Source organism: Balaenoptera borealis (genome assembly GCF_965194805.1).
Source record: "Balaenoptera borealis genome assembly, chromosome: 8".
Taxonomy (NCBI): Eukaryota; Metazoa; Chordata; class Mammalia; order Artiodactyla; family Balaenopteridae; genus Balaenoptera; species Balaenoptera borealis.
Genome location: NC_138865.1, coordinates 29944758 through 29966408, shown reverse-complemented (window position 1 = coordinate 29966408; position 21651 = coordinate 29944758). Strand labels below are relative to the sequence as shown.

General features: G+C 42.0%; 1 long non-coding RNA gene and 1 pseudogene across 9 annotated transcripts in view; one reads left to right on the top strand and one right to left on the bottom strand.

The window, feature by feature from the left end:
• The first annotated feature begins 6440 nt into the window (after window positions 1-6440).
• The window catches only part of LOC309634345 (nocturnin pseudogene), a 100445-nt pseudogene continuing 85234 nt past the window's right edge, over window positions 6441-21651 (top strand). For 3 of the 8 annotated variants that reach the window (XR_014249559.1, XR_014249561.1, XR_014249562.1), the window contains exon 1: window positions 16217-17097. The product of XR_014249559.1 is annotated as a nocturnin pseudogene (transcript). Of the gene's footprint in view, window positions 6580-16215; window positions 17098-21651 lie in introns of those variants that run through there. The other 5 variants (XR_014249554.1, XR_014249555.1, XR_014249556.1 and 2 more) reach the window with 5 other exon arrangements.
• On the bottom strand, window positions 12345-21644 carry LOC309634356. The gene is made up of 3 exons (XR_014248013.1): window positions 21207-21644; window positions 18401-18492; window positions 12345-13517 (listed from the first exon to the last, which is right to left on the bottom strand). It is a non-coding gene; the product is annotated as an uncharacterized lncRNA (long non-coding RNA).

The following is a 21651-nucleotide window of genomic DNA, read 5'->3' as shown; positions in this document are numbered from 1 at the left end:
GGGTGTGAGTTCATCATGTGTTGTGGGGGGAGTATTTAGGAGAAGGTTGGAAACATTGTGTCTCTCTGATGGTATTTTGTGTTTGTCTCAGCTTCTGAGGCATTGTACATACGTGGATGTTCACAGCTGTGGGGGGACTGTATGTGTTATATTTGGATTTTGGGGATTGTGTCTTATATTAAGAAGTATGTGAGTTTGGTTTGGATGTATTTGGCTATTGTTGAAGGGTTTGTGTGTTTGCATTGGGGGGTTATATGGGGTTGGGTGGATTTTTGTGGGATATGAGGATTTAGGTGTTTGATTATCGGGGGCCGTTGGGGGTGTGTTTTTGTATTCAAGACTGTGGCTGTGATTTTATTGGGGTTTGTAGTGCATGTATACTGGAGCAGGAGGGTTCTGGGCACACAGGCATCTGCTTATAGGTAGGGAGTTTGTGTGTTTGAGGATGTTTGGAGCTCTGTGGGGCTGTGTGATGGTGGCACAGGTGACTGTGGGCAGGTGGAGTGTGTGTTGGGCTGGAAGGGAAACTCGAGGGCATGTTGGTGACTGTGAGGTGCCCATGTGAACTCCCACGTGGACTGACCTTTGTTCCTTCTGACCTTCTATGGCTTGTACCCATCCTGATCTTCTGTGGCAGCTACTCCCCTGGAATGGTCAGCAATACTCTGCTCATTCTTAGCCAGATGAGTCAGGAAATGTCACTTCCTCTGGCAGCTGGATGTGTCTCTTGCAAGTGAGTGGTCCTGGAGTCCAGGGTGCAGGACTGGTGGACAGATGCAGAGTGAGGCTGATTCCCATTCCCCCATGAGCCCTCTCCTCAGTGAGGTGGCCAGGAGGTCAGGGCTGTATCTCCAGAGGGTCAGACATGGCCAGTCCTCTCTAGAATGTGCTGGAGGGGCCAACTCATTGAACGGACCCTGCCAAGAGATAAACAGACCCCGAGGACAGTTCCTAAGGGAGAAGTCTATACCTACCCATCTTCCACTTTCTCCTTTGGATGGCCTCTACCACAAGGTAAAAGCTAAGCCCCCTCACACGGCCCTTCTTGGCCTGGTCTTACTGACCGGCCAGTCTCTCCCCACATCCTGGCTCACTCTGGGCCCTCAGGTGATACCATCATGAGGCCCCCCTGCATGTCAGTTCTCACCTCCTTACCTTGGCCCATGCTGCCCTTGCTGTTTGTCCTGCTCTTCCTCCCCCAAGGCTGTGAGTCACCTTCTCCAGGTGGGAAGGATCCACTGAAAATGCAAATTTGGGTAATTACTGCATCACCTGAGTCTCTAGCACGTGCCAGGCACTATGACGCTTGCCAAATCCATAAAAACCCCACAAAGCGGATGTGCTATTAGTTGCACTTTGCAGGTGATGAAGCTGAGGTTCAGAGGTGAGCAACCATGACCAAGTACCCTGTATGTACCAGAATATCAATCAGACTGGTCAACGTATCCAATAAAGCCAAACATTAGTCTGATCAGGACGCCTAGATGCCAGGCTGTAAAGGCGCAAAATATGTCCCAGCAAGAGAAGGAGCAGTGCCAAGTACCCCAGCAAAGAAGCAGAGTTCATATCCTGCTTTCTTAATCAAAATAGCTGCAGATCAACCCACAGTTTCCTAGTCTGTTAATAGGAGGAAAATACCAATGTGCGTTGTCCTATAAAACTACCTTAAAATAATATGTATGATCCCGAGTGCTTTGGTAATGATCCCAAATCATCATCATGAAGTTGGGATACTTCTTCAAACACTGCAAGTCTTACACACTGGCATATAGAATCTGTCAAGTCAGTTCTTTGGGTAATGATGGTAGATAGAAGTGGCCCAGAAGGACAGAAGACAGATAATAGAGCAGAAACTATTTGTCCAGAGGTGACAATGGGTCATAGCCAAGGTTCAAGCATTACTAGGGAGGTGGTGAAAATAGTAATGGGCATAGAGTGTAATAAGTCAAGGATATCTAAGGTAGTTTCCAATGAAAGTTTGTGAAAGACATATAACTAAAAAGATAATAGGCTGGGAGGTGAAATAGTACAAAACATTTGATATATTTTTTACAAGGATAAAAGAAGATAGAAATGAACATTAAAGAAGTAGGTCAAATAGAAAAACTGTAAGATGGTAATAACCTCACAATATGATGAGGCAACTTAGATTTATTTTGTTTAAATAAATTGGTAGCCTATATTTAGAGTAGTTTTAAGTTTAAAGAGAATTTGAGCAGAGTATAGAGTTCCCATACACCCCCTCACATCTATTCCCCAAACCAAAGTTTCCCCTATTATTAACGTCTTGCATTAGTGTGGGGCATTTTTTACAATTGATGAGCCAAAGTTCATACATTCCTATTAACTAATATCCATAGTTTACATTACAGTTTACTCTGTTGCATATCCTATGGGTTTTGACGAATGTATGACAAGCATTGACCATTACAGTATCATACAGAATAGTTTAAGTGCCCTACCTTTTCCAGGATGTCATATAGCTGAAATCATACAGTATGTATCCATTTCAGTTTGGCCTCTTTCATTTAGCAATATGTGTTTAGGGTTCCTCCATGTCTCTTCCATTTAGTACTCTTATAGCTCAAGCTGCCATAACATAATACTATAGGCTTGGTGACTTTAACAACTCACAGTTCTAGAGGCTTGGAAGTCTAAGATCACGGTGCTGGCCAATTCAGTGCCTGGTGAGGGCTCTCTTCCTGGCTTGCAGACAACTGTCTTTTCACTGTGTCCTCACATGGTGGAGAGAGACAGAAAAAACTCTCTGGTTTCCTCTTACAGGGGCACTAATAGAGCCTAATCCTCATGACATCATTTAATCTAATTACCTGCCAAAGGCATCATCTCCAAATACCATCACTTTGTTAGAGCTTGAATATATGAATTTTGTGGGGACAGAATTCAGTTGATAGCCTCATTCTTCTAACAGTATAAAATATGACGAATAAAGAAAGCTCATCATTAAATTATCTCTTTTCTAGAGTTTCTGTCCCCATGTAGTTATCAACTCCTGGGTAAGATAGCCTAGGAAAGCAAAATTTTAAAAAACACATGAACAAGTTTTGTTGAATCTCAAAATGATTTGAAGGCAAGAAACAGTGTTTGAGAGAAAATTGGGGAACCTTACTTGCATAAGAAAAGGTGATATTCCTGTTCAGAGTTGAATGCCATTTTGGAGCCAGTCAAGCCAGGCTGAGGAAGCACATTCTAAGCAGAAGCAATAAAAATTGTGTGCAAAGAGCCAGGCTTGTTCTAGAAATTAAACAAGCCCCACTGTGAATGTGGAAGAGTGAATGAAGGGATGAGAAGCAGGATAGGTGAATGGAAACTAGGTTACAGAGGCCTATGAGTACAGATGGGCATATGCATGTAAGAACACTACTCATGGCAGGGAAAGAACCACCTGGATGTATCAGAAGGAACAAGTTCTTAACACTCACAAAGGGAAAAAAAAAAAAGAAAGCCTGGTCTTCCCAGCTAGAATGGAAAACTGTTTAATACATGAGTATTCAGAATAGTTTTCAATCCTGAAATGTGGGGAAAAACTTAACATGGTCTAAACATTACTTGGGTTCCACCTAAAAAGCTTAAAAGCAAGACTCAGAAGGATAAAATTATTTTTAAGTAATTTAACTGCATCCCAGAACAAAGTTCAAGAATATGTACAGAAACACTAAAATATTTAGCACCAGAAAAGGAAAATCTACAGTGACTGTCATCCAATAAAAAAATTACCAGGTATATCAAGAAGCAGGAATATAGAACCACAATGAAGGGAAAAAACAACCTAATTAAAACTGACCCAGAAATAGAAAAATTAAAGCATTAGTAGACAACAAAACTAAAGTAGATATTATAATTATATTTCATATTTTCAAGAAGCTACAGGAGGGATTGGACATGTAAAGGAAGGTATTTTTTATAAAAGCAAATCAAAGTTTTAGAGATTAAAACTAAAATAGCTGAGATTAAAAGTACATTGGATAGAATTAACAGTAGATTAGACATTGCAGAAAAGAATTAGTTAACTGAACAAAAAGCAATATACATTATTCAAAATAAACACACAAAGAAAAGAAAAAAAACTTTAAAAAGATATGAATATCAAGAGAATGGGAAGTCAAGTCATAGATGGGGAGAAAAAATTTGTAAAAGACAAATCAGATAAAGGATTGGTATGAAGATATACAAAGAACACTTACTGCTTACCACTAAAAAAAGAGGACAACCTGATTAAAAGTGGACAAAAAATCTAAACTGACACCACAGTAAAGAAGATATAAAATATCAAATAGGCATATGACAAGATGCTCAACACCTTATGTGTTTGGAGAACTGCAAATTAAAACAACAATGAGAAACCACTATGCAGCTATGAAGAGGACAAAAATTCAGAACCCTGACAACACCAAATGCTGGTGAGGATGCAGAGCAATAGGAACCCTCATGATCGCTGTAGGGAATGCAAAATGGTACAGACTCTTTGGAAGACAGTTTGGCAGTTTAATAAAAGAGTAAATATACATTTACCATAAAATGCAGCAATCAAGCTCTTTGGTATATACCCCAAAGAGCTGAAAATTTACGTCCATACAAAAGCCTGCACATGAATGATTGTGGCAGCTTTGTTCATAATTGCCAAAAATTAGAGGCAACCAAGGTGCCCTTCCATAGATGGATGGATTAAAAACAAACAAACAAACAAACAAAAACCTGTTCCACATTCATACAATGGAATATTATTCAGCAATAAAAGGAAATAAACTACCCATGAAAAGACATGGAGGAACTTAAATGCATATTACTAGGTGAAATAAACCAATCTGAAAGGGCTACGTACTGTATAATTCTTAACTATATGATATTTTAGAAGGCAAAGCTATGGAGACCGTAAAAAGATCAGTGGTTGTTGGGGGTTTGGGAGGAGGAAGGGAAGAGTAGGTTGAATAGGTGGAACCCAGGGGATTCTTAGGTCAGTAAAAGTATTCTGTGTGATATTACAGTGGTGGATACATGTTGTATTAGTCAGAATTCTCCAAAGAAGCAGAACCTATAGAATACATGCATGTGTTTGTAACAGGGAATTAGCTCTTATGATAATGGAAGCTGAGAAATCCCACAGTCTGCCATCTGTAAGCTGGAGACCCCAGAAAGCTAGTGATATAATTCAATCCTAGTCCAGTGGCCTGAGAACCAGGGGAGGTGGTGATATAAATTCCAGTCTGAGGTCAGGAGAAGATGAACTATCTCACCTCACACCATGAGGCAGGAAAAAGGGGCAAATTCTTCCCTCCCCCAGCTCTTGTTCTATTCAAGCCCTCAACAGACTGGATGATGTCCACCCACATTGGGGGGGGGCAATCAACTTTACTGAGTCCACCAATTTCAATGCTAATTTCACCTGGAAATTCCCTCACAAAATATACCCAGAAATAATTGTTAATCTGGGTCCCCCATAGCCAGTTAAGTTGACACATGAAACTAATCATCACAAGTCGACCCTGTGTCAACATGACACCCATATGCATCTCCTCAAATCTTACTTAATCCCCAAATAAGACAATAACAAGGTCTTAATTCCACTTAATATGATACAACAATTCTGAGTCCAATCAAAATACACTAACCCTATCCCCAAAAGAGGAGGTAAATCCTTGTGATATAACTTAAAGTACTATAATGTAAAATTAAGAGTACTTACCATATTATGATATAAAATCAATACAACTCATGTTACATAATAAGGGAATATGAGAGAGAAAAAACAAATACACACTTAACACAAATATATTCATAGCAAAAAAAAATGGTGTACTCATGACAATTACAGTCCTGGTTTCTGTAAGTGGTCAGTTATAGCTGGTCTTTGTAACTACTTTCTTCTACCCATTCTGTATTCTTTCTATCTTCAGCAAGCACCTCAGCAGATCGTGGTTCTTCCCTGGTGGGTGACCAAATCCTTCCTTCTTGAATAGTCTGGGTCATTAGTAGCCCTGCCTAGACTGGGTTGTTGTAGTTTTCCACTGAGCTTAATCAAAGAACATGGTAATACTAAGGGATGCCTTAAGCGATCTACTATATCCAGATACACTTTTCCTTACTTCCGTGTGGAAGAGTAGTCCGCAAGCAGTATCCTTGTATCAACAAACACTTTCCTTTCCTTCTTTGTCTGTTGATTCAGAGGCATGAGGAGCCCAAGGTAGCTGGGTGTTAGTCTTAACTCCCAGTTCTTTGGAATCATTGCTGTGTCTCCTGGTAGAAGCATTTTCCCCTTTGGAACTCAGACCAGCAGAGCATAAGGTCACAGGAACAAAAAGCAAAAATTTGATAGTGGGTCACTAGGGATAATACTGAAGAGTTGAAAATAACTCTTCTCATTTTTGTCCCTTAAAATTCCTGGACCCGAGAATCCTAGCTATGGAAGAAAGAAGACCATATATTGGACTCCAATTCAGAGCATATACAACCCTCTGGAGAACCTTGCCCTGGGACAAGCAGAGGTATTGTCACATAGGCAGCCCTGTAACTGAGTCTTCAGAAGGCCATTCCACCATTCTATCCAGCCTGCTGCTTCAGGTAAGACTAGTGAATTCCAAGGGCCCATTGCCTCACTTCATCTGCTGTGAAATGTATTCCTTGATCTTGAGCAATGCTTGCAGAATCCCATGACAATGATAAGTCATTCTGTAAGATCATGGATGGTAGTTACGCAGAAGTGACGTATGCAGGAAAGGCAAATCTGTACCCAGAGCAAATGTCTATTCCAATAAGAACAAAATACTGCCCCTTGCACAATGAAAGCTGTCCAGTGTCATCAGTCTGCCACTGACTAGCTGGCTGATCACCCGGGGAATAACACCATATTGAGGGCCCACTGTTGGTCTCTGCTGCTGGTTGATTCTTTTTGATTGGGAATTCAGTAGTGGCTGTAGCCAGGTCAGCCTTGATGAGTGGAAGTCGATATTGCTGAGCCCATGCGTAACCTGCGTCCCTGTCACCATGGCCACTTTGTTGATGAGCCCATTGGGCAATGACAGGGGTGGCTGGGGAAAGAGGCTGACTGGTCTCCACAGAACAGGTCATCCTATCTACTTGAGAATTAAAATCCTCCTCTGCTGAGATCACCCTTTGATGATGAGCATTCACATGAGACACAAATATCTTCATGTTTTTCAACTATTCAGAGAAATCTGTTCACATACCTCTTCCCCAATTTTCTTTATGACCAACTTTCCAGTCATGCTTTTTTCAATTCCTGACCACCCAGCGTGTCTGACCATTTCTCCTTCCAAGTGTTTCTCCCTCAGCCAGGTGCATGGCCTCAAGTTCTGCCCACTGGGAGGATTTCTCTTCACCACTGTCCTTCAGAGATGTCTCAGAGAGGGGCTGAGGGCAGTAGCTATCCACTTTTGGGTAGTGCCTGCATATTGTGCAGAACCATTTGTAAACCAGGCCTGCCTGAGTCTCCCTCCGTCAATTAATAGTAGGGAAGTCCCCTTGACGTCATAGGTGCAGGCTGGGAGAGAAAAGGTAGTGTAGCCGAAGTGAGGACTGTGGGCCTTTGAGCTCCTTCTTCATGGAACTTACTTGTGCCTTCAAGACCTGCTCTGGCCTGATCACATATATGCCACATCCATTTGACGATGGAGTGCTGCTGTGCATGGCCTCTGTTATGGCTTGGTGGTTAAGATTCCACTTAGTTCATGCTGGGCAGCTCAGGTCACATGGTAACTTGATGGCCCAAGGTTAAGTGTTCAGTCTCTACAAAGTTCAGTAGCAGACCTCTTGTTTCTCAAAAGGAGACTAGTTACCAAAATGATGGAAGGGCCTTGCTCCACAGTTCTTAAGGCCTGTGCTTTGATTCACCTATGCGGGCCTTCAAGAGGCTCCAGACAGCATCCTTATTTGCCACAGACACGTCAACACCGTTGTGTCTTCTGGATCTTATGGCCCAAGTGGCAAAGCAGCTTGCACTGCAGCCTGGACCTGTTACACAGCCTTCTCTTGTTCTGGGTTCCAGCCTAAACTAGCAGCTTTTGGAGTCACTTCATTAAAAAGTCTGGAGTAACACATCCAGATGAGGAATATGTTGCCTCCAAAACCCAAAGAAATCACTAAGAGCTGTGCCTGTGCTTTGGTTGTAGGAGGTGTCAGAGACGACAACTTATCCTTCACCTTAGAAGGGATATCTTGACATGGCTCATACCACTGGGCCCCTAGAAATCTCACTGATGTAGGAGGCCATGGCATTTTGTCTTATCTATTTTCTGTCCTCTGACACATAAATACCTTACCAACAAATCTAGAGTAGTTGCTACTGCTCGTTCACTAGATCCAACCAGCATAGTGTCAGCAGTGTAATAGACCAGTGTGATATCTTATGGAAGGGAGAGTCAGGTGTATTTTCTAGCAAACTAAATAATGGCATCAGGCTGGAAAGTTGATATACTCATGAGGTAGGACAGTGAAGGTGTATTACTGGCCTTGCCAGCTGAAAGCAATCTGCTTCTGGTGGGCCTAATGGACAGGGATGGATAAAAAGGCATTTTCCAGACCAAATCCATATACTTACATACCATTTACCAGGGTGAGTGGTAACTTTCTCAAGCAATGAAACCACATCTGCAACAACAGCTACAATTGGAGTCACCACCTGGTTAAGATTATGATAATCTACTGTCATTCTCAAGATCCATCTCTCTTCTGCACAGGCCAGATAGGATGTTGTAGGAATCACCACCCCTGCCTCCTTCAAGTCCTTGATGCTGGCCGTAAACTCTGCAGTCCCTCCATGAATGTGGTATTAAATTTTATTTATTGTTTTCCTAGGTAGAGGCAGTTCTCCTGGCTTTTACTTTGTCTTTCCCATCATAATAACCCTCCCTCCACAGGTCAGGGAACAAATGTGGAGAATCTGCCAGCTGCTAAATATGTCTATACCAAGTATACATTCCAGAACTGGAGAAATAACCACATGATTGGTTTGGAGAACCATTGGGCCCATGGTGAGACAGAACTGAGCTAAAACTCCATTAGTCGCTTGACTTCCATAAGCTCTACTCTGACTTTTGGGCCCCTGCAATGTTTTAGGTCTCTTGGAATTAGTATCATTTCAAAGCCAGAGTCCGTTGTTCCCCAAAAGGTCTAATAATTTCCTTTTCCCCAATGCACAGTTACTCTGGTAAAATGCCAAACATCATTCTGGGGAAGGCTGGGGCAAGAATTGACAGTATCAACTTTCAGAGTGCACTGGGGTCCTTCCTCAATGGGGCCCAGCCTCTCCTTCATTCCAGGGGTTCGGGATCCATAAACTGGCTCATGTCTAGGAATGTATTGAAGGGATGTGACTCTCTGTTTTTATGATTTAGGTTCGACTTTTATTCACTTGACCTAGAACTTTTCTGCTTATACAGAGAAGTACAAATTTAGTAGGCTTCCTATCTATTTCACTTCTAGGAACACCATGATCAATTAGTCAACACCGTAAGTCAGCATGAGTCAGACTATTCTGATTGCTGCTTTGACTCTGCTGTACATTAAGGTAACCATGTCCACTTTGCCTTCAGTGGTTGAATATTGTCACTTGGCCCCTACCACCTCAGGATTCAATTACCCTCTTTGCATTTAGGTTTCCCAATGCAGTGACTGCATTTCCCACTGTGAGGTCTGATCTACAGAGAAAGCAACCATAGAGTATTCAAGGTGTCAACTGAAAAAAAATGCGCAACTTAAAAGTTGAAAATTATGTTGCATTTGGAACCTAACTGAGGACTTAAGCCTGGGATACAGCCTCTCAGATAGCTCTGGGGACAGTTCCAAAGAGAAACAGAATATATAGGAGTTTTGCCAAAAAAACCCAAGTAATCAAACATCAAAACTTTCCTGCTAATTAAAGGAAAACCAGACATCTCAAGTTAACGATTTTAACACTTTTCTATGTATGGGAAGATGTAAGAATCTGGGCTTAATACAATTATTCCTTTGATATGCACCTAAACTATCTAGGGTCAGTATCCTGTTTTTCTACATCTTAAATCCCCTCAGGGTGCACTATCAGGGGTGGCTGCAGTGGCTGGTGGCTTGGTGGCTGCAAGATCCTTTGTTTACTGGTATGGCAGGTGACATTCTTTGTCCACAAAGGATATTGGGGATCCTCTCATAGATTTATTCCTCACACTATTGATGGAAGGTAAAACTTCTGGAACCCCCCAGTCAGGTGAGCAGGTTTTAAGTAACAAATCTACTCTAACATTCCTCTATCCCTAAGCCTCTGAAGTTCTTCTCTAGCTTAAACGGAGGCAAGTCCAGCATTTCCAGGGTACTCATGGGGGGCCACCTTTTGGCCTATGTTTCAGCCAACCAACCAACAAAACTGCTAGAGCCCTTTCTAATTCCTCAAGCTGCAACAGTAAATGCAGAAGCCCTATTTAGTGAGCCCATACATTCAGCCTCCTTCAACCTTATAAGGAATTCCTTCTTCCATTTTCCCACACCTTTAGTACTTATTCCCACACATTTCCCAAGATTTTGTCTGTGTAACTTAGAAAATGGAAGTCATTATTTTGGAATGTAATGCACTTCCTCATGAGTCACAGATTGTATCCCACCTTTAGGGACCTGCTGAGCTTGAGTCTAGTTAAAGGTCCAGAAGTAAGGCGGGGTGGTAGGGGTGGGTCCTGAGGAGACTAATAATTATGTTACATGACAATTGCGTCAGGGGAGGCTATGACCCTTTCCTCAGGCAATGCAGGGTTAATCCTCTCAGAAGGAGATGGAAAGGCTGATACCCTGTATGTAGAGAGGCCGCTTCCACTGGGGTTGAGGAAGCCATCTCTGCTGGGGCTGGGGAGGCCAATACCACTGGTGATAAAAGATTCATCACAGTTTAGGGGCTCAATATCCCCAGCTTCATCAGGATCTTCCCACGGGTCCCCATCCCAACTTATAAGATCCAGTTCTTTCCCAATCAATGCCCTCACATTGATTCAACAGTAGATGCCCTTCAAAACTGGGAGTTCAACTTGCATTGTAATTCAACCAGTTGCACGATGAGGTTCTGTGCTTGATTTCCAGCCGTGTAGCTACAGGAGACAGTGGTCTCCTTCAGGGCACATGGTCATTTATGTGGCACTTGAGCTGGGAGTTCAAATCACCAAGTTCATCCTTTTCTTTCAGTGACATAAGAAGCAACAGAACAACATAATTATATACACTGCTTTTCCAAAAATGTTCAGAAGTATCATATACGTTCATCCCAGAGAAATTAAATTTTATGTCCATGCAAATATCTCTACATGATTGTTTCTAGCAGCTTTGTTTGTAATAGTCCCAAACTAGAAACAATAAAAATGTTCTAGAATAAGTGAATGGTTAAACAAACCGTGGTACATTAATACTATGAAACACTACTTAACAGTAAAAAGGATTAACTACTGATACATGCAAGTACTTGGATGGATCTCAAAAAACATGCTGGGTGAAAAAAGCCAACATTTGAGGTTGGTGTTTGAAGGTCACATATTATATGAATACATTTATATAGCATTCTCAAGATGACAAAGAAGGAGACAGATAAGTGGTTGCCAAGTTTTAGGGATGGTGCATGGGGGCCAGGGTGGGAGGAAGCTAAGTGTGACTATATATCGGGGTAACAGGAGGGAGATCTTTGTGGTGATGGAACAGTTATGTATCTTGATCTTGGTGGTGGCAACACATGTGATAATGTGGCACACATATACCTTGTAGCAATGTCAATTTCCCAGCTTTGATAGTATCCTATTGTTACATAAAATGTAACCAATTAGGAAAACCGGATGAAGATTACTTGGGGCTTTACTGTCCTATTTTTGCAACTTCCTGTCAGTTTATAATTATTTCAGAAGAAATCATTAAAAAAAGTAATGTGTTCAAATAAGAAAAAGTCTATATAGAAGTGTTTTTATGAGGGTGCTAAACTCTTCAAGACAACTTCAACTTTCAGGCAGTCATTTTATCATTTGTAACATAAGAGAAGCAAAAATTGTATTAGGGACTATATCTTGGGGAAAATTTCATGTAATTTTTGACACACTGTATTAGAAACATTCGTTTCTGCTGAATAATATTTGCTAACTTTTGAGATAGGTTAACCACAGGTAGATAAGTCTAGTAGCCAATGAATAACATTAACAGAAAGGCAGTGTCTTAAGATACGTGATATCATGCTCTATGGAATTTTTCATTAATTTAGACAATTTTGTAGAGCTCCGATGTCAAGGTAAGTGACAAGTCCAAAGCTGCTGAAACCTAATGAGAATTACAAGAGGTTACATGGTAAATTGTGGCAAACTGATTCCAGCGGTCCCCAACTTTTTTGGCACCAGGGACCAGTTTCGTGGAAGACAGTTTTTTCCACGGAAGCAGGGGGGATGGTTTAGGCAGTAATGTGAGCTACAGTGGCGGGCGTGATTCAGGTGGTAATGCAAGCAGTGTGGAGCAACGGATGAAGCTTCTCTCTCTCTCTCTCACCCACTGTTCACCTCCTGCTGTGCCCCCTGGTTCCTAACAGGCCTCGCACAGTGGGTTGGGGACCCCTGGATTAAGCGATGAAAATAAAGAGTTACAGAGCTGGTATAGAATTTAAAGACTGCACAGTGACATATTGTTTGAGAGACTCTGAAGTGATTTCGTGGTGTTTCCAAGTTTGCTGGGGACTGGGGACCAGGCCCAACCCAGACTATTTGGCCCCTGTACCGTGATCTTCCCTGAGAGCCAGGCTCTGTTGCTTTCCTGCACACTCCCCGCTCTTTCCTCACAAGTTGTCTTCGTAGCACTGTGCAGCTTTAGCCAGATTTCAGGGCACAGAGAGCCTGCCTTGAACTGAGAGCATCTCTCCCACACATGCGCTTGAGGGCAGCCTGGGCTCTGCTCAGCTCTGAAGAGTCAGTCTTCAATGAACCCTATTACAGTTAAGGAGCTTCTCTGTAGCTTAAAATACTTGAGAAAGAGGAAAGAAAACTATTTTAGAAAGTATCTAATTGGAGCTATCCCAATCATATTTTTCATCAATGACTTTTGGGATTCCAGGCTTTTATAAGCGCAATGATTCTGACACATTTGTAGGGAGAAAAGAGAGTGTTCTTTCCTACTTTAGTTATACTCTTTCAGTCACTGTAGTTTCATATTATTGAATGTACAAGACCAAAAACATCCACATATTCATATTCGCATTTGGAAAGATGTGCTTTAAAAATGTTTCTTAAATGCATTCTCACTATCAAAGTCACAAGAATACCTTCTGCAATAGGGAGGAAAAGGTGACTGTTATTTCTCTGTAAAATCAAATATGATACAGACCAAGTGGTAGGCATTCAATGAACGTGGTCCCCGAGACCATGTGTGGTGGTGATAAAGCCCTGGGATGGGAGTGCTGGCCAGGTCCTTGGTCTCTGGGTGAGTTCTCTTCATCTGCTCCATTAGAGGACTGGTCCAGAGTCCTTTCAGCTTACGCATTCAATGATTCTGTCCCACTAGTTCTTAGGCAAAATAAAACAGAACAAAACAAAACAAAATCAATAAAAACCACTTAAAAAGTAAATGAGAAAACTCTGCCTGACCTAATGTGAAGGAGTCACTTACTGTTCCCTATTTTGAATGGTATCCTCGTAATACCTATAAGTGGTTATCTATCTGGGTATTAAAATGTTTTCATAAGGACCTGCTGTACAGCACAGGGAAAACACTCAATATTTTGTAATAACCTATATGGGAAAAAATCTGCAAAAGAACATATATATGTATATGTGCATATATATATATGTATGTATAACTGAATCACTTTGCTGTACACCTAAAACTAACACAACATTGTAAATCAACTATACTTCAATAAAATAAATAAATAAATTTTAAAAATTGTGTTTTCATGAGTAGATGCTCCATGAGCGAGCTGCTGGCAGGGGAAAATGCAGTGTGCTGCATCCGTGTGCTTTTTCTGTGCCAAGTATTATTTGAGGAAGGAAAAAAACCTGCAACAATTCTGCTTTTGCAACATGACTTGAATCACCAGAATGTCTAGAATTCCTGTGTTCTCAAGGTGCTATCTTTCAGTTAGCATGGAATTAAGGAGATGAGGGGAATGGAAGTCTAAAATTCAGTCCTTAACTGTGAAATGCTTATTAATGGAGGTACATAAAGCTTAATATATTGGAAAGTGTGTGGACTCGGTCATTTAGTAAAAAATATTTGGGGCTTACTATGTGACAGGCACCGTGTGACTTGCGGTGGATGTGTAAGGCTTGGATGGTGTTCCCAGGAAGCTCAATATTTAGTGTGGCATCTTCACTCTAGTTCTGCCAATAATTAACCATGTGAGCACTTTGGAGGCTGTTTCATCGGCACTAAAAAGGAAAATGACAGCACAGGGCCTGAGTCTCTCAGGGGTCCCTGTTTGCTTCTATGAACCTGCTGAGAGTAAGGAATGTATTCATGTGTCAATTGGAGGATAAACTGTTACGTTCTCTTCTTCTTTTGATGTATGTACATATGTATGTATGTGTTTATTATTTATTGATTTAACTGAAGCTTAGGATTCTTTTTTTAATTTGGTTCTTCAATTATACTCTAAATAGAATTTGTTTACAATAGGCTGTTCCTTGACAGCTTTCTTCTGGGAAGACATGAAAATACAACAATTAGGTGTATCAACTCATTCAGAATGACAATGAATGAAGGGAGCAGATTCCCCTTCTCGGTGCCCCTGGCAGCCAGTGTGAGGGCCTGAACCTTGGGCTCAGCCATTGGGATCCTGCAACCCAAGACTGAGAGTCGTGAAACAAGTGGGGAAAAGATTAAGAAGCAGTCGGATTTTATTGTTGTGATTGCAGTTGTGGAGTTCTTGGGGGAGGGGGGCACCACAGCAGGCAGGAGCAATGGCCTGTCCAGCTATATGGATGGGTCCAGGGCAGCTGAGCTAGAGCTCTTCAGTGGCAGAAGCAGTACCCTGGGTCACATCTTTCTTTTTTCTTTTTTTTTTTTTTTGATTGGTATCATTTATTTTTGTTAATTAATTTTTATTGGAGTATAATTGATTTACAACGTTGTGTTACTTTCTGCTGTACAGCAAACTGAATCAGTCATACATATACATGTATTCACTCTTTTTTAGATTCTATTCCCATATAGGTCATTACAGAGTATTGAGTAGAGTTCCCTGTGCTATACTGTAAGTTCTTATTGGTTATCTATTTTATATATTGCAGTGTGTATATATACATCTTGACGATTTCTATGACACGTTGTTTTATAGGACCTGACTATTCTTCTGAACTAGTGAACACTTCCACTTTCACTTGTGAACCATTTAATGACCTGCTTACAAACCCTTTTCTTCCTGTCACTAAGTGACGACTCTGATTACTTAGAGATGGTCTGACCCATAGGAGGGATGCGTCCACCAGCTGGCACAACAGTGGCTCCACTGAATTAAAGCTGATGCTGCCCCTGGCATCCTGGGCTCTGCTGATCACTAGGGAAGCTGGGAAAAAAGTGTTATGAGATGGGTGGGAGAAATCCTTTCTGATGATCAAAGGGATCTTGTGTCCTGCCTCCCTACATCTATAGCTTATGAAAATTCAAGAGGCAACAACACCACATTGGCTGGGCTGTGAAGGTCTCAGTTCCCTCAGAAATGAAGGTCTGGATCATGTCACCAAGTGAAGACACCAATGAGCCTGGTGCTGGCTGAGAACAAGGTGACCATGGAGCAGAGAGTGGCTGAGGGACGTCACAGTATCACGAATGATGCAGAAGCACATGCCTACACATGTTTCCTTCCATGCTCCATAACTCATTTTCCTCCCCCATCCCTTTCCCTTGTCAGACCATTTTATATAGACCACTGTAGTGATGGTTACATTCACCATTACTCTGTGGGTTTCTGATGATGTAGATGTGCCTGTGACCATCTTAGAGGAGGATTAGACAACATCCAGAGACCCTAGGATTGGGGCTGGATGCAGAGACTTGAGGTTTTCTGCCTTTGGTGAGTGGGTGGTACCCTTCCTTATCTGAAAGATAATTGTGTTCAGCAAGACTTACAATTTCTGGAATTTGAAGTGTGTATGTTACTGACCAGGGTTCTTGGCCTCCTTAATCAATAGAAATTGATCAGAGACCAGACAAGAAATTCAGGCAAAGCTTTATTGGGACCCCTGCTGCAGCAAGGGGGAGCGAGAACAAGCAACAGGTTCCCTTGCTCGCTTCCTGGGGGTGGGGGTGGGGGCAGCTGGTTCCTTATATGGGGGGGAGGTAGTGGTGTGTCCCGGGGTTGGGCCGGAGGGGTGGCTTAGGTGGTCTGCCCACCCCTTTGGTGGTGCTGAGTGCAGGGGGCATGCGCAGAACCCAGCCTTTGCTCCCGACCCCCGTTTTTGCTTCTAGCTCTTCAGAAGTGGCAGTTGGGCTTTTTTGGTCTTTCTGTATCTTTTGTCCAGAATTTGCCCCAACTGTGCATGCACGCAGTTATTTTTAGTCCCTTATAGTTTCTTTGCATTTTGTTGCTCTAAGAGACATTTGTCCAGGTGCAAGCACTGCAGCACTGCAGCAAAGGCTCCCAGGTCCCAGCCTGTTTCATGTACATGAATAGATGTAAATCTGGGAAACTGTGCTTGTTATTTTTCGACTGTCCAGCACCCACCCGCCCCTGACTCTGCGGAATTAACCCAGATGTGATTTCCTATTGAGAGGCAGCGTGTTTCCTGCTACTGTGGAAACCACTTCACCTGCAGATGAGAGTGGGGCTGTGACCTGCACTCTGTGTTAAGCAGGTTGTTGTTCTTTTCTTCCACCCTTTTTCTTCTCCTTCTTCTTCTTCTTATTATTATTTTGGGATAAGAACACAACGTAAGATCTATCCCCTTAGCAAATTTTTAAGAGCACGTACAGTGTTACTAACCAGAGGCACTATTCTGTACAGAAGATCTCTAGGACTTATTCATCTTGCATAACTGGAACTTTGTTCCCTTTAACTAACACCTTCTCTTTTCCCCCTCCCCTCAGCCCCTGCCAACCACCATTCTACTCTGTGCTTCTGTGATTTGACGATTTTAGATTCCTCACGTAAGTGGTATCATGTAGTATTTGTCCTTCTGTGTCTGACTTATTTCACTTAGCATAATTTTTCCACATTCATTCATGTTGTCACAAATGGCAGGATTTCCTTCTTTTTTAACACTGAATAATAGTCCATTATATATATCTCACATATCTTTTATCCATTCGTCTGTTGATGGACATTTAGGTTGCTTCCACATCTTGGCTATTGTGAATAATATTGTTGCAGTGAATGTAGGAGTGCAGAAATCTTAATGAGATCCTGATTTCAATTCCATTAACTATATACCCAGAAGTAGGGGAGGTTCCTCAAAAAAAACTAAAAATAAGAGGATTGTTAGCTCTTGGTTGGTCCTGAACAGGCAAAAATAAAGGGGGCGGCAGGGTCCAACCAAAAGGCAAATATGGTCCTGCCCCCTCACCCACTCCCACCCTTGATCCAGGGGTATTTGGTTTCTACTTATTTCCCAAGCCCAGTCCTTCAGCCTCTTATTGATTCTGTGAGCCCATAAGATGCTTTAATAAATTCTCCGTTTCTTAAGAAAAATTGTCCAATAATGTTGCTCCCAACAAAGAATTATGCTACTCCTTACTGTCAAAAGGAATTTTAGCATTTATAATTCAGAGTTTACTGAATTGCAGTATAGTGCAGGCCTTGTAGTTTCATTACGAAGGAAATCCTGGTTTACTCCATTAAAAATCTGTGACCTAAAATAGAAGTTGAGTCAGATTTTTATTGACTCAAGCAACAAAGAAGAGTTCTGTTCTTGTGGCGTTTTGATAAATGCCTTAAGAAACTTAAGGATATCAAAGTGATTTAGAGAATTTCAATAACCTTCCCAAAACATGTTCATACATGCTATCCTTATTCTAAATTGAGAAATGTGTAATGCAGTTGTATTATTTTGTGTGTTGATATTAATAATACATAGAGGTCTTTCTTTACTTTCTGATCATGAAACTCCACCCCTAGGGAATTCTGGCCTTTCCATGAAAACAAAATTCTCCATAAAAAGCTGTGGGGTGGGACCCTGGGATCCCACTCCAGCAGATGCCTTTATTTGATTTGATTACTTGTGTTGTTCTTCATCCCATTAGTTCCTTGCAATAAAAATTTCAAATGTTGCTTGTGAGACTGAAATGCCAATTAGTTGAATCAGATGAGAATCTGGGTCAATGATGATGAGTCCTTATACCCTTCCCACCTCCTAGGGTGTGAAATAGGCAGTTATGCCACATGGTATTTCCATATAAACTCTATCAAAACATAAGCTTATAAGTAATGACAAAAACTGAGACAATGACTTACCTCTATAAAATATATTTTGAGATAGAAAGATATATGTGTAAGTCCAGCTGTAAATTCAGGCTCAATTCTGAAAGATGATTATTATTCAGACCCTGAAAGAGTTTTTTGTTTTAATTTATTTTCTTGAAGTATAGTTGACTTTACAGTGTTGTGTTAATTTCTGCTATACAGCACAGTAATCCAGTTTTATATATATATATATATATATATATGTATATGTATATATATATACGCATATATATATATATATATATGCATTCTTTCTCATATTCTTTTCCATTACAGTTTATCACAGGATACTGAATATAGTTCCCTGTGCTATATGGTAGCACTTTGTTGTTTATCCATCCTATATATACTAGTTTGCATCTGCTAATCCCAAACTCCCAGTACTTCCCCCCACCCCCCCACATGGCAAGCACAAGTCTGTTCTCTACAGACCTTGAAAGTGTTTTGAATATTTTGGATTAGATAAACAGGAAAACAAACATTCCATATTCTATCAAGAAGGATGAGAAAAAGGAATCAGGTAGATGTGTTCCAAATTTTGAAATTTTAACTTCAACTAAATATGAATGCATATCCTGTGCTTCCCCTCAAACAGATTTACATTTAATTGAGAGTAGGAGGAAAAATTCTGTTCTGAAAGAGACAGAGACTCTTTATGGGAATCGAGACGATTACTTCTGAGGGTGGGAACAGTAATAATAATAGTTGAATCTATAAAGATCCTGCTATGGCCAGGCATTGTACCAAGTCTTTCACATGCGTTAATTCATTTAATCCTCACAGCACCTCTGTGAATCTGACATATTATTATCCCCATTTTACAGATGAGGAAGCTGAAGCACAGACAGGTAAATGACTTGCCCAAGTTCCACAGCTTCTGTGAAAAGCTAATTTTCAAAGTAAACATTTTAGTGCTATTTGACTTTTTAAACTATGTGCCTCTATTAATTTTGTGGCTAAAATTTTAAAATTCCAATTGAATAGAGATTTTTTGCTTCCATTATATTTTTTTCTGGAAAAAATATTATTAAGTTTGCCCCCAAATACCACTGAATTATAAAGTTGCTTTTTACCATTATACATCCAAAACTTAATGCAAAATTGAGATCTAAAGGTAATAGGCAATATTTTATATTGGTGTTTGTAATATCAGGGCACAAACTTTTAGAAGTGACTTTGTTAGCCAGCCCTCCTGTAACTAAATCTATTTGGAAATCTCAGCCTATTATCTTAAGGTGTCTTTAAAATGAATTATCAGAGTGGCTGGGTACATCTGTACTGAAAACACTATTTGTCTAATTGCTTCTACTTAAGTAAACATTACATATTACTAGAGATTTCAAATTGATTTTAAATTAAATAAGATCTAGTAAAACAAAGAGCAACATAAACTGTTTTAACTTGCCCCTTGCTTTTTTTTTTTTTTGCCAAATTTCTTATTCCTTTTTTAATTGAGATATAATTGACATATAACATTAGTTTCAGGTGTACAATATAATGATTTGATATTTGTATGTATTGCGAAATGATCATCACAATAAGTCTAGTAAATATCCATCATTTCTTTCTTGTGATGAGAACTTTTAAGATCGACTCTCTTAGCAACTTTCAAGTATACAGTAGAGTATTATTAACTGTAGTCACCATGCTGCGCACAACACCCCCCGGACTTATTTGCTTCATAAATCAGAGTTTGTACTTCTCGACCCCCTTCACCCATTTTGCCCACTCCCACACCCTGCCTCTGCCACACCAATCTCTTCTCTGTATCTATGAGTTCGGTTGTTTGGGGGCTTTTTTTGGTTTTCTTTTATAAAATGTCAAAAATGTCCAAAATTTGACCAAAATTTTGGTCAAAATTTCGGTCCATTTTATAAAAGACAAAGAAAGGCTGTGGAAATGTTCCAGATTAAAGAAGCCTAAGCAGATGTGACAATTAAATGCAAAACCTGATTCTAGCCTGGATCCCATACTGGAAGGGAAAAAACAAATGCTATAACGTCCTTGATGTTAATAGATACAACAAAATCCCTGTAGTCTCAGTTCTAAGTTGCCTCAAAACCCAGAAGAAAATGACCAGTGATCTTAGGTTCTGTCCTGCTGATTGGTTTCTGTATCAATTAATTCATAGATTCAATTAAGTCTTCATGCAGTGCAATGCATGAATATATATACAAGGCAACGGACTAGATGGAGAGAGGGCAACAGAAAGTCCTCTTTTTCTCCAAAAGGTGCTCGAAGTCTCGAGTTTCACCAACACGACCTGCCAACGCATTTAGTCACTCTTCCTTAACGGTATTCACTGCCATGTAAACATTGAGAACTTTGGTGGCTTTCACGAATTACTCGTGATTTTTCCAAAAAGCTGTCTGAGACTATTTCTCTAGTCCCGAGGAAAGTCACTCACTTTACAACCCCGCCCAGTGTCCAGATTTACGGGCATTTTCCGAAGCCAGCTCACTGCAGGGGGATCCTTTCCCCAAACTGGCAAACTTCATCCCACAACCTGCGTCAGGGCGTGACAAGTGACAGCCAGTGCCAGGCTGGTGGCTCACGGAGCGGAGGGGAGGCACCGCCTGCGGCAGCACGTCTTCGCCCCGGACCATCCTGGCGCCGCCCGTCCCCACCGGGCGGGGGCCCCCAGGCCGCCTCCCTCCCCCGGCCAGCGTCCCCCCACTCGGGCCTGTTTCCTCAGTCCCGCTCAAAGAAAGAGCTACCGGCCACGAAAGGCAGTGTCAGCACAGGTCCCCAACCCGCCCGTCCACCCGGAGCGGGGCTGGGCGCCGGGACTACTCACCGTCCAGGAGGAGGGCCGGCGTCCAGGCTGCCAGGCGGGACAGCGCTCCCGCTCTGCGGTCACCCACTCGCCTCAGGAACAGCTGCGCCTCGTCCCCTCGGCCTCCTGCAGCCGCAGGGCACAGCCACGCGCCCGTTCCGAGGCTAAGGGCCTCTGGGGGAACTGAGGGGGGCTGAGGGGACAGCTGAGGGCACAGGAGGACAGGAGATAGGACAGGTGAGGGAACAGGAGATGGGACAGCTAAGGGGACAGGTGAGGGGACAGGAGACTAGGGCGGCCGCCTGAGCGCGCGCGGTCCCACAACGCCCGACCCTCCCAGGAGGGGCCGGGCCCCCCACTGCCCTGGTGGCGCGCCGGGCCCCGCCCACGGGCCCGCCCCTCCACGCCCCGCCCCATCGCGGGCCGGCCCGGGGGCGAGGCGGAGCGCGCGGGGAGCCACCTCCCG